At 41.9% G+C, this 10,909-nt stretch overlaps 2 pseudogenes; one reads left to right on the plus strand and one right to left on the minus strand.

Moving 5' to 3' along the window:
• Positions 1 to 236: 236 nt before the first annotated feature.
• Positions 237 to 1,252, minus strand: LOC101677310 (annotated as a pseudogene).
• Positions 1,253 to 3,734: 2,482 nt separating this feature from the next.
• LOC101677014 lies at positions 3,735 to 9,786 on the plus strand (annotated as a pseudogene).
• The last annotated feature ends 1,123 nt before the right edge of the window (positions 9,787 to 10,909 follow it).

Below are 10,909 nucleotides of genomic sequence, written 5' to 3' on the forward strand. Positions count from 1 at the left end.
GCACCCACGCGGAGGGCTCTGGGAGAGCGCGTAGCCCCCGGGAGCGTCTCCACCACCGTGGGCTAGTCTAGACTGCGGCGCCACCCCTCCCCGCTCAGGCACCACGGGAGGGAGCGCTATTGTCGTTCACTGATCTTTGGTCACCAGAAACAGAAACGCAGGCGGACGGGGGCGGGGGCAAGGGCTGGGGCACGGGCTGGGGCACGTGGGACCGCTCCGCCTAAGGATGTACACCTTCAGGCTAGTGAGAAGTGAAAGGCTTCTTTGGTTCTCGGACAAATGTCTTTGTCATCTTGACAGATGGCATGAGAGTTGTAGCCATAGCTGTAGCCGTTAGGCAGCCTCAGGTTGCCACCTCAGGGCCAGGTGGTTCTCCATCATCGCGTCCCGAACTCTTGCAGAGCAGGCAGGAATTGGTGCAGTGGGCCATGGGCAGGGGCTGCGCTGCTAATTCAGGGAGTGGCCGCACTCAGACCAGTCAGGGTTCTTGGAGCTGGGGTCCTCCTTGGAGCACTGTGATGTCTTTATCACCAAGAAGCTTGCCTACAAAGTGAGGGTGAACACAGAGTTTTCCCCAGCTGGTGCAGCCAGTAGTTGTGCAGGAACTGCTGGCTCAGCATCCACCACCGGCTGGTCCATGTAGGGCCAAGAGGTGGCTGTCTGGCGGGAAGATAAGCATGCCCATGACCTGCTGCACCTTGGCCAGCTGGCTCCCTTCAGCCTGACCATGCCTCGTGGCGTCCAGTCTCTAGTTCTGTCAGATGAGTTCAAACAACTCCTGAATATTTAGGCTGAACTCCAGGGAGCTCTTCACGCCACTCTGGGTACAAGCTTCCAGCGTCGTAGTAGCCTCAGCACAACAGGCGCTCCACCATCGTGCCGTCAGGGCGCTTCCCCTTCCATAGCGGCTGCCACGGGCTGGTTGCTGTTACTCCTTGAATTGCTCAACTCTGCGTTTGCATAGCTTGGTGCTCTCAACCTTCACCTGAATGGACTCCACCACCTTTCTCTTGAGGACTAAGCTTCTCCCATGTGCCATCCAGTAGGCTGACCATAGAGTCCCCAGTGGGCAGCCGCTCAAGACCTTTGCCAGCTCAGCCACCACCATAAGGATGTGGCTCATCTCCGGGACTATGTGTTTTTGAGCAGTTTGAAGGCGTTTATTCAGTGTTTTGTAGGGCACCGTGAGGATCAGGTATGCCTGCATCTTCAGGGTCTTGGAGAGCCGAGCTGCTGACTCCTACACTGCCATGCTTAATCCACCAAAACATTAGCCACAATCATTGTAATTTAAAACCAAACCAGAGTCAGTGTAACTAAGTGAAATTTGTTTTATTTAATTTTAATCCTAATTTGCTGACATTGGAACAAGTATTTCGAGGTTTTTTTTTTTTTTTTTTTGTAACTAAGACAAGACACACTAAGTAAGATGAAGTGGGGAAGATGGAAGTGGTCTGAGATGATGAAGACCAAATGAGTCTGTTCTCGTACTACTTAGAAGTACTATTCCTTGTGTACTGAATTTGTGGATTCTTCCTAAAGTTTCTTTCTTTCTTTCTTTCTTTTTTTTTAAATAGAGGTGAAAATCACGGAGCATTAAAGTAGCCATTTTAAGGAGTACTGTAAGGACCTATTTAGCTAGAGCGACTCCATCTCTGGTAAATAGCCATTTTGTGGCTATCAGACACATGAAAAAATGTTCATCATCACTAGCCATCAGGGAGATTCAAATTAAAACCACATTGAGATACCACCTTACACCAGTTAGAATGGCCAAAATTAGCAAGACAGGAAACAACATGTGTTGGAGGGGATGTGGAGAAAGGGGAACCCTCTTACACTGTTGGTGGGAATACAAGTTGGTACATCCACTTTGGAAAACAGTATTTCCACTTTGGAAAGAGATTCCTTAAGAAATTAAAAATAGAGCTTCCCTATGACCCTGCAATTGCACTCCTGGGTATTTACCCCAAAGATACAGATGGAGTGAAAAGAAGGGCCATCTGTATCCCAATGTTTATAGCAGCAATGGCCACGGTCACCAAACTGTGCAAAGAACCAAGATGCCCTTCAAAGGATGAATAGATAAGGAAGATGTGGTCCATATACACTATGGAGTATTATGCCTCTATCAAAAAGGATGAATACCCAACTTTTGTAGCAACATGGATGGCACTGGAAGAGATTATGCTGAGTGAAATAAATTAAGCAGAGAGAGTCAATTATCATATGGTTTCACTTCTTTGTGGAGCATAACAAATAGCATGAAGGACAAGGGGAGATGGAGAGGAGAAGGGAGTTGGGGGAAATTGGAAGGGGAGGGGAACCATGAGAGACTATGGACTCTGAAAAACAATCTGAGGGTTTTGAAGGGGTGGGGGGTGGGAGGTTGGGGGAACCAGGTGGTGGGTATTATAGAGGGCACAGATTGCATGGAGCACTGGGTGTGGTGCAAAAACAATGAATACTGTTACGTTCAAAAGAAAGAAAAAAGGAAAAAAATAGCCAGTTTGTTGTTTGTGCAGTAAACTTAAATTGACTCTCCCGCCAGAGAAACTTACTTAGAAGCATGTCCAGGAAACCAGTAAAATATTATCAGGCTAGTTCCTGATAACAGAGCCCAGAATACAAGGATGAGTCAGGCCCGATGGAGACATCTAATCAGTATGAAGTACTATTTGTAACAGTGAGAAGGTCCGCCCAAACCAAAATGACTCCATCTTGGGAAGGACGACCATCTTATTATTCACACTGAATATGTTAATAGACTAAACCTTCCCAGAAAGTACTGTTTGTAACAGTTCCTGGTATAGGGTATTCTTGAATAACTAGTCACCAGACAAGATGAAACTAGCCAATCAGCAAGAGACACACAAACCCAGTGGGTTGAGATACCAAGATATGGGTTGCAGTTTTACGCAATAAAATGTAGCCTGTAAGATTGGGAGGGGTCTCTATGGAGGCGGCCCTGACTGGTCAGTCAGTCGGGTCAGCTGGGGGTGGTCAATCTCTTTGGAGACGGCCCTGGCTGGTCAGTCTGACTTCTAATGCTTGGCGTAGTATAAAGCTTTACATAACTTTAACTTTGTTTCAGTCTCGTTCACCTGGCCAATTAGTCTGACTTCTAAAGCTTGGCACAAAATAAAGTTTTAAATAACTTTCATCTTGTCTCAGTCTCGTTCCTTTGATAATGGACCCAACAGTATCATTCACTTCATAATGTTTTACAACCTGAATTTGCTTTTGTGCCTGTGGTTGAAGGTGAGAGAGCAAAACCCTTGGTGTGCTCTCTGCAGAGATACATTGGCTAGTGAAGCAAGGACAAAGTAAAAAATTTAAGTGGTTTCACATAGGAAATGAACAATTGGGTTAAAACAATAAAAAATTAGAGAAAAGTATGGAATTTAAGGGCAACTGTATGAGATGTTTAATATTATGCATCAAAATATTACACACTGGTACTTTGATGGCTTCTAATAAAGCTGAACTTCCAATAATACCCATGAAAATTGCATTGATATGGTTCCTTTGAAATGCTGGGTGAATGTGACGCAATTGGTAGATGTTCAATTGAATATGATGGTGGTATGAAGAAAGAACTTTGTCTTTCACCTTCATTATTAATAAACACACAAGCTCTGAAATGCAGGAAGTCACGAAGGATCACCTAGTTAACAAAGGTGGTTGGAGCAATTTAGTTTTGCACAGGAGGTTGTTCTGATGTTGAAGTGACAATGACAGGTAGCTATTCTGGACCAGGTACCAGGTAAGTCAACCCATGGCTTTTTTCCCTAAGCAAGTTTTTGCTACCTCACAAAATGTCTGCATATTAAGTAATGTATTTATTTAGTTAGTTTTATTATTTATTTTTTAGATTTTATTTATTTATTTTAGAGAGAGAGAGGGAGCGTGCATATGTAGGGGCAGAGGGAGAGGGAGAAGCAGACCCCCGTGGTAAGAGGGGAGCCCATTGTAGGGCTTGATCCTAGGACCCTGGGATCATGACCTCAGCCAAAATCAGACCCTTCACCAACTGAGCCACCCAGATAATTATTTGCCCTCAAATAATGTATTTAAAGATGGGCAGATTGATTAGAAAAATAAATCCAGTTCTCTAGCACTTCCAGTATCCATGTCCTTTGCAGGCCATCCCGAATGGAAATGGACTCCATTTCCCCCTCTGTGAATCTGGTTTGGCTTTTTACATGTGTTGGCTAGCAGAATGCCGTGAAAGTAAAGGCGTGTTAGTTTTGACCCTAAGGCCTCACGGAGCCTTGCCTGCTTCTCTCTTGGATCCCTGCCAAGCCTGAGCTAGTCTAATGGATAATGGGAGGCAGAGGTCTCCATCACCTGCGCTCTGCCAATGGCCTACCTGCTTCTGGAAAAGTGACACTCCCTGGCACAACCACTTCCACACTGAGCAGCCTGATGTTAGCAGCTGCCCAGGGAAGCATAGCCAAGCTTGACGGAGTCTGGAGCAGACGCCAGAAGTGACCAGTTGACCCAAAGACATGAGAGCAGTCATCAACAGTTATTGTTTAAGTCCTAGCATTTTTGAAAATGTAGCAAAAACTGTGAATTATATAAAGGCATAGCTTTGGGATGATTCTTTTTAGGGTGTGCCATGAAAAGTGGATCATAAAAAAACCTGGTTTTGTATATCGGTGTGTGATAGTTAAAATTCTGCCAAGAATGTTTAAACTTCTGAACAAACTTGAGTGTGTTTTTACGATGAGAAGGCAGTTTGGTTCCAACTTTTTCCGTGATGTAAACGGGAGAGATGTGCCCGCTTGTCTGTTATCTTCAGCATTTTCCATGATCCTAATGCTTATCTGCAAGGAGGAAAGGCAATGTGGATTTCAATGACAGATAAGATTGAAGGGCAGAAGTAAAATTAAGAAATGTGGAGGAGTAATGTCTACTAATTGTGTATAGTAGGCTTGTCGGAGTTAGCAAAACAAACAAACATATACAAAGTACCCAGTAAATTTGAATTTATATTAATAACAAATAATTTTTAGTGTATGTCTCAATATTGCACAGGACATACTTACACTAATACATATATAAACTATAGTTACATAGTTGTTCTGAAATTCAATTGTAACTGGGACTCTTGCATTTAATGTGGTAATCCTATTACATAATTTAAATCACATTTGTAATTCATCACTTACAATTCTGGCTTTCCTTGCATTATTGTTGTACATCCTATGGAGAACACTGGCAAATATTAAGGGTGTCTATCTTGGAAAAAGTCATGTCTGCTGAGTGATACATTGTGCACATATACATGGGTGTCAGTTGACTCAAATAGAAATTGGGGTCCAGAATGATTAAGGGGGAAAAGAAGTGAGCAAGAAGCGAATGAAGTTTGTTTAGTGTGACAAATAAGCTGGAATTCAACAGGAGTACTATAAGGGTGCCTGGGTGGCTCAGTGGGTTGTTTGCCTTTGACTCAGGTTATGATCCCAGAATCCTGGGACTGAGTCCTCCATCTGGCTCCTTGCTCAGCCAGGAGTCTGGTTCTCCCTCTCCCTCTGTTGTGCTTGTTCTTTCTCAAATAAATAAATAAATAAAATCTTATTGTCAAATAAATAAATAAAATCTTAAAAGAAAACAACTAAGGGGTGCCATAAAGGAACACTCCTTATTTTTAATTAGGACAAAATTAACACACATGCACGTACACACACATACTCACACTTTAGCAGGCATGCACATGTGATATACAGATTTCTTTTTCTTGGCTTAGAACATATAAAAAGAATTCTTGTATTGAATGTAAGGTCATCAGTTTTCATTCTCTATGTTGAGATTGCTCTGGAAAACAAAACAAAACAAACAAACCACGATGTTCTTAAAAATAGTATATCTATTCTCAGAGGCAAAGTACTCAGTAAAAAAACTTATCTTCAGCTATACATTTTAGCTAGTGTTTCCAGAAATTTGAAACTGAACCCCACTGGCTCGAAGAGAAGCTGAGTACCCACAAGAAAGGACCCTATGACACCATGGCAAGGGTATATGGTAATGACATGCACTCTTTTTCCCCAAAGACACCATGATCATTTTTTCAGGTGAACAGCTGCTGGGAAATTGACATGTCTAAGTCATACCTGCTTCCTGGGGGCTACTTGCACCCAGGGACTGGTCCATAGGTGGCTAAAAAATCCCAGGTTTCTTGCCTTAGAGGTGGAGTGTACTGAGGCATTACAGTGCACTTGCTCCCTCTGCCCCTTCTAGAGTCCCTCCCTTTCACAGGCTCCTAAGAACCCTTGCATTGAAAATCCTGCACACGTTCTCAGAGCCCGTTTCCCAGGAAACCTGACCCCATAGAAGCACACCATTCTATAATCATTTAATGTTTCTCCCTTGGACCAATAAAGATTAGGAGTTATAGTTTTATTTTCTCAGCAACTGGTAATTTGAATGAAATTGTTTAAGGATATTTGTTCATCATGCTGTTTGACTCAGAGGAGTAACTGTGGGGTCTATCTCAATAATAAGCTTGAAATCATTAAACACCCTGCCTCACCTTCTGATTTCTTCACAATCGGTATCTAACCATCCTTGAGATAGAGCTCTGTCTAACAGGAGCAAACACAACCTTGGTTTACTTACTGCTGATTTACTTACTGAATAGAAGGAGGTCTGAGGCAGGAATAAAGGGAGAAATAATGAAAACAACTTCCCTCTCTCCTTCACAGAAGATGACAGACTGTCTTCTGCTGCTTGAGTGAAACATTGGCCCACTGTGGATACAAACACACTGGGTCCCCTTCTGTGGGCAGAAAGAATGGAATGGGGCTGGCTCTTGGTTGTGGGGATATGTTGTTTTTCCGAAGGTGGGGGATGGGATTGTGATACTTAATATTTTCTTTAGGCGTTTAAGCAGTGTTCCACATTTGGCATTTCCTAGAGTTCCCAACTACTTACTTGTGTGTTAAATTTCCATTGGACACTTAAAACTGGCTATCATGCAGATATTCCAAACTCAGCATGTTTGCAAATAAACTCAAGCCTTTTGCTGCTGATTGCCATCTTTGTTTATCTTGTATTCTTATCTTTAAAAAAATTAGTTAACAAATTTTAAGATTACTTATTTGAAAGAGAGATAGTGAAAGAGAGCATGAGCAGGGGACAGGAGCCAAAGAGGGGAGAAGCAGGCTCCCATTGAGCAGGGAACCCAATGCGGACTCCATCCCAGGACCCTGGGATCATGACCTGAGCTGAAGGCAGATGCTTAACGGACTGAGCCACCCAAGCATCCTATCCTTTTTATTGTTGTTGTTGTTTGTTTGTTTAAGATCCTATTTTTCTTTCCACACTACCCAGGGAGGGGTCAATACAATGTTGTTTTGTGTTCCCATCATAACTTAAAGGGAAACTTTCACAGTGTCTGGAGCCCTTGATGTTCTGCAAATGAAGAAGGATATCCTCAAATTTCTTACAGCAGGAACCCACTTAGGTGGCCCTAACCTTGACTTCCGAATGGAACAGTGTATCTACAAACGCAAAAGTGATGGTATCTACATCATAAATCTGAAGAGAACCTGGGAGAAGCTTCTGCTGGCAGCTTGGGTCATTATTGCCCTTGTAAACCCAGCTGATGTCAGTGTCATATCATCCAGGAATACTGGCCAGCAAACTGAGCTAAAGTTTGCTGCTGTTACTGGAGCCACTCCTATTGCTGGCCTCTTCACTCCTGGAACCTTCACGAACCAGATCCAAGCAGCCTTCTGGGAGCCCAGACTTCTGGTGGTTGCTGATCCCAGGGCTGACCACCAGCCTCTTACAGAGGCTTCTTATGTTAACCTGCCTACCATTTTTCTGTGTAACACAGACTCTCCTCTGCGCTATGCGGACGTCGCCATCCCTTGCAATAACAAGGGAGCTCACTCAGTGGGTCTGAGGTGGTGGATGCTGGCCAGGGAAGTTCTGTGCATGCATGATACTATTTCCCATGAACATCCATGGGAGGTCGTGCCTGTTCTCTACTTCTACAGAGATCCTGAGGAGATTGAAAAGGAAGAGCAGGCTGCTGCTTAAAAGGCTGTGACCAAGGAGGAATTTCAGGATGAATGGACTACTCCAGCTCCCAAGTTTACCGCTACTCAACCTGAATTCACAGAATGGTCTGAAGGCGTTCAGGTGCCCCCTCGCCCCGTGCCTATTTAGCAGTTCTCTACTGAAGACTAGAAGGCTCAGCTGGCCATTGAAGACTGGTCTGCAGCTCCCACTGCTTAGGCCACTGAATGGGTAGATAAATCATTGAATGGTCTTAGCAGCTCTTGCACAAAAGCAAACAAAATAGAAATAAGGTTGATAGAAAAATAAACAGTAATTTAAAAAAAAGGAAGAAAAAAGAAAAAAATTATTTTTAAGTAATTTCCGTACCAGTGTGGGTTTTGAACTCACAACCCTAAGATCAAGGGTCATGCTCTATCAGTTGAGCCATCCAGGGGCCCCTTGTGTTCTCTTTCTGGGTTGCTAGTGCCTGTACTCATCCTGCCCCCCAAGTTGGAAATCTGGAACTTATTCTTGATCCTCTCCTCTCTCTATCCTTTTCCCAAATTCCATGTAATCAGTGGTCCAGTCTATTTACTCTCACTCCTCAATGTCTCTGAAATACATTGTTTCCAAGCTGTCCTCAGAGCCATCATAAATTTTAGGACCTCATTCTTTCATGCTTTGACTGTTGAAAGAGCCTTTTGCTTGGTCAGTTTATCTATAGGGGCTTCCTTCTAACTCTTCTATCTGATTCTGTATTCCCTTGGTTTGGTATTGCAGGATAACATGGACCCTGAAGGCTGACTACTTACTCAAGTGATTTTCAAAATGCGATCCACAGAGACTGGAAGAAGTCTCCTTTCACTTTAGAATCAAGCTAGATTTTAAGCTTGAAGAAAGGTATCCTCTGCTTTGGAGAGTTTGGAAACTTGTGATGCAATACTATTTGTATTTCCCCAAACACCCCCAAGTTGCTTTACAAATATTTTCTTTTGTCCATTGGTTCTTTCTGTCTGGAGCAGTTTTCACTGCTTTTATAACTTGATATATTACTGATTATATTTCAAAATGAGGCTTGGAAGTCACCTTGTCTTTGAAGGCTTCCTGAACTCAGTGGTAGAGCTCATCAGAGGCCACCACAGCTTTATCTTCTACCATTTGGAATTGAGAAAATCCATGACTTTTCCAACTCTGCAAATCCATGACTTTTTAGATTCTATTTCCTTTCACTCCTACTTGAAAATTGGCCAATTCCTTTCTGAGTTGCTTTTTTTTTTTTCTCGTAAAAATGTACTAACTGCAACCTATAACAACTATCATAGACTAGTTCCATTTTCTAACCTCTTCCATTTGAATTATAAGTTCATTAAGCATATGATCTGACTTCTGAGTTATGGCAAACAATGGTTTTATAAGATATTTTGTTACTGTATTATGTAGTTTGTGACCTTTTTGGCCTCCAATAATAATTTTCTCATAAGCATGCTGCCTGACACCTAAGTCTATACCACATATTATAAATTCTTCATGATGTCCCCAATTCTGATACTAATATTTTGTATGGTAGATTAGGTTTTGCTATGGTCATAACTCCAGAAAGTCATGGTTTAAAGAAGCAGATTTTTCTTTTCTTTTTCTTCATGGGACATGTCTATAAGTGGTTGAGTCTCTATATTGTCACTTCTTTCTCCAGACCAACAGGAATGTGCCATCTGCAGTGTGGATGGTTTCTGTGGCAGGGTGCAAGAGTCCATGGTAAATCTTAGTCCTTAAATCTTCTGCCCGGCAATGACACACATAACTTCTGCTCACACTTTTGTGGTCAAACATGTGATGTGTCCACATCTCATGAGTGGCAAGGTAGTGGAAATAAGGTCCTGTCTCTGGAATGGGGAATATACGATGTTCTGAACTCATGGCCACCATGGTACAGTTCACTGAACCTTGAAAATATGCAAGAATTTAGCAATTCATGTATTTTCTGCTTTTTTAAAAAAGTATTTGTTTTTAAATAATCTGTATATCCAATATGGGGCTTAAACTCACAATCATGAAATCAAGAGTTGCATGCTTTGTCAATTGAGCCAGCCAGGCACCCGTTGTGTATTTTCTTTTCAGAAGACCTTTAATTGTTAGACTATTCTTTATTCACTTTAAATTATGATTTGGAACTCATTTACCTGTTTCTAGTTTGTCTAGCTTTACCATTAGCCCTTTAACAAATATGCTTATGCATATTTTTCTGTCAACATTAAGAAGTAATGAGAGCTCCCATACATTGCCAGAGGGAATGTTTAGCTGTTTAGAAAGCGGTTTGGGTGTTCCTAAAAGTGATAAATAGAGTTTCCACATGACCCAGCAATTACACTTAAAGGTAATTGACTAAGATTTGAATACATGTGTCCACATAAAAATGTGCATACAAATATTCAGGGAAGCATTATTCATAATGTCCCAAAAGTGGAAACAACCTGAAAGTCAATGAAGAGATGGAAGAATAAACAAAATGTGGTCTGTCCATATGATGGATGATTAATTCAGCCTTAGAAAGAAATGAAATACTGATACATGTTACAATATGCTGAACTTCAAAACATTAACCTGAAATAATGAACATACTGAGCATAATGAAATAACCAGTCATGATGGACCATATTTTATATGATTCCATTTATATTAAATGTTTAGAATAGGCAAATATATCCAGACAAAAAGTAGATTAGTGGTTGAGAAGGGCTTGGGGAGATGTAGGTAGGGAGAGTGATTGTAAGTGTGTATGGTATTTCTTTATGCACCAATGAAAATGTTCTGGGATTAGATAGTGGTGGTTACACATCTCTGTAAATATAATAAAAACCATTGGATTGTATGCTTTGTTTATTTATTTTTAATTAGT

Source organism: Mustela putorius, unplaced genomic scaffold (genome assembly GCF_011764305.1).
Source record: "Mustela putorius furo isolate JIRA1106 unplaced genomic scaffold, ASM1176430v1.1 tig00003972_pilon_pilon_pilon, whole genome shotgun sequence".
NCBI lineage: Eukaryota > Metazoa > Chordata > Mammalia > Carnivora > Mustelidae > Mustela > Mustela putorius.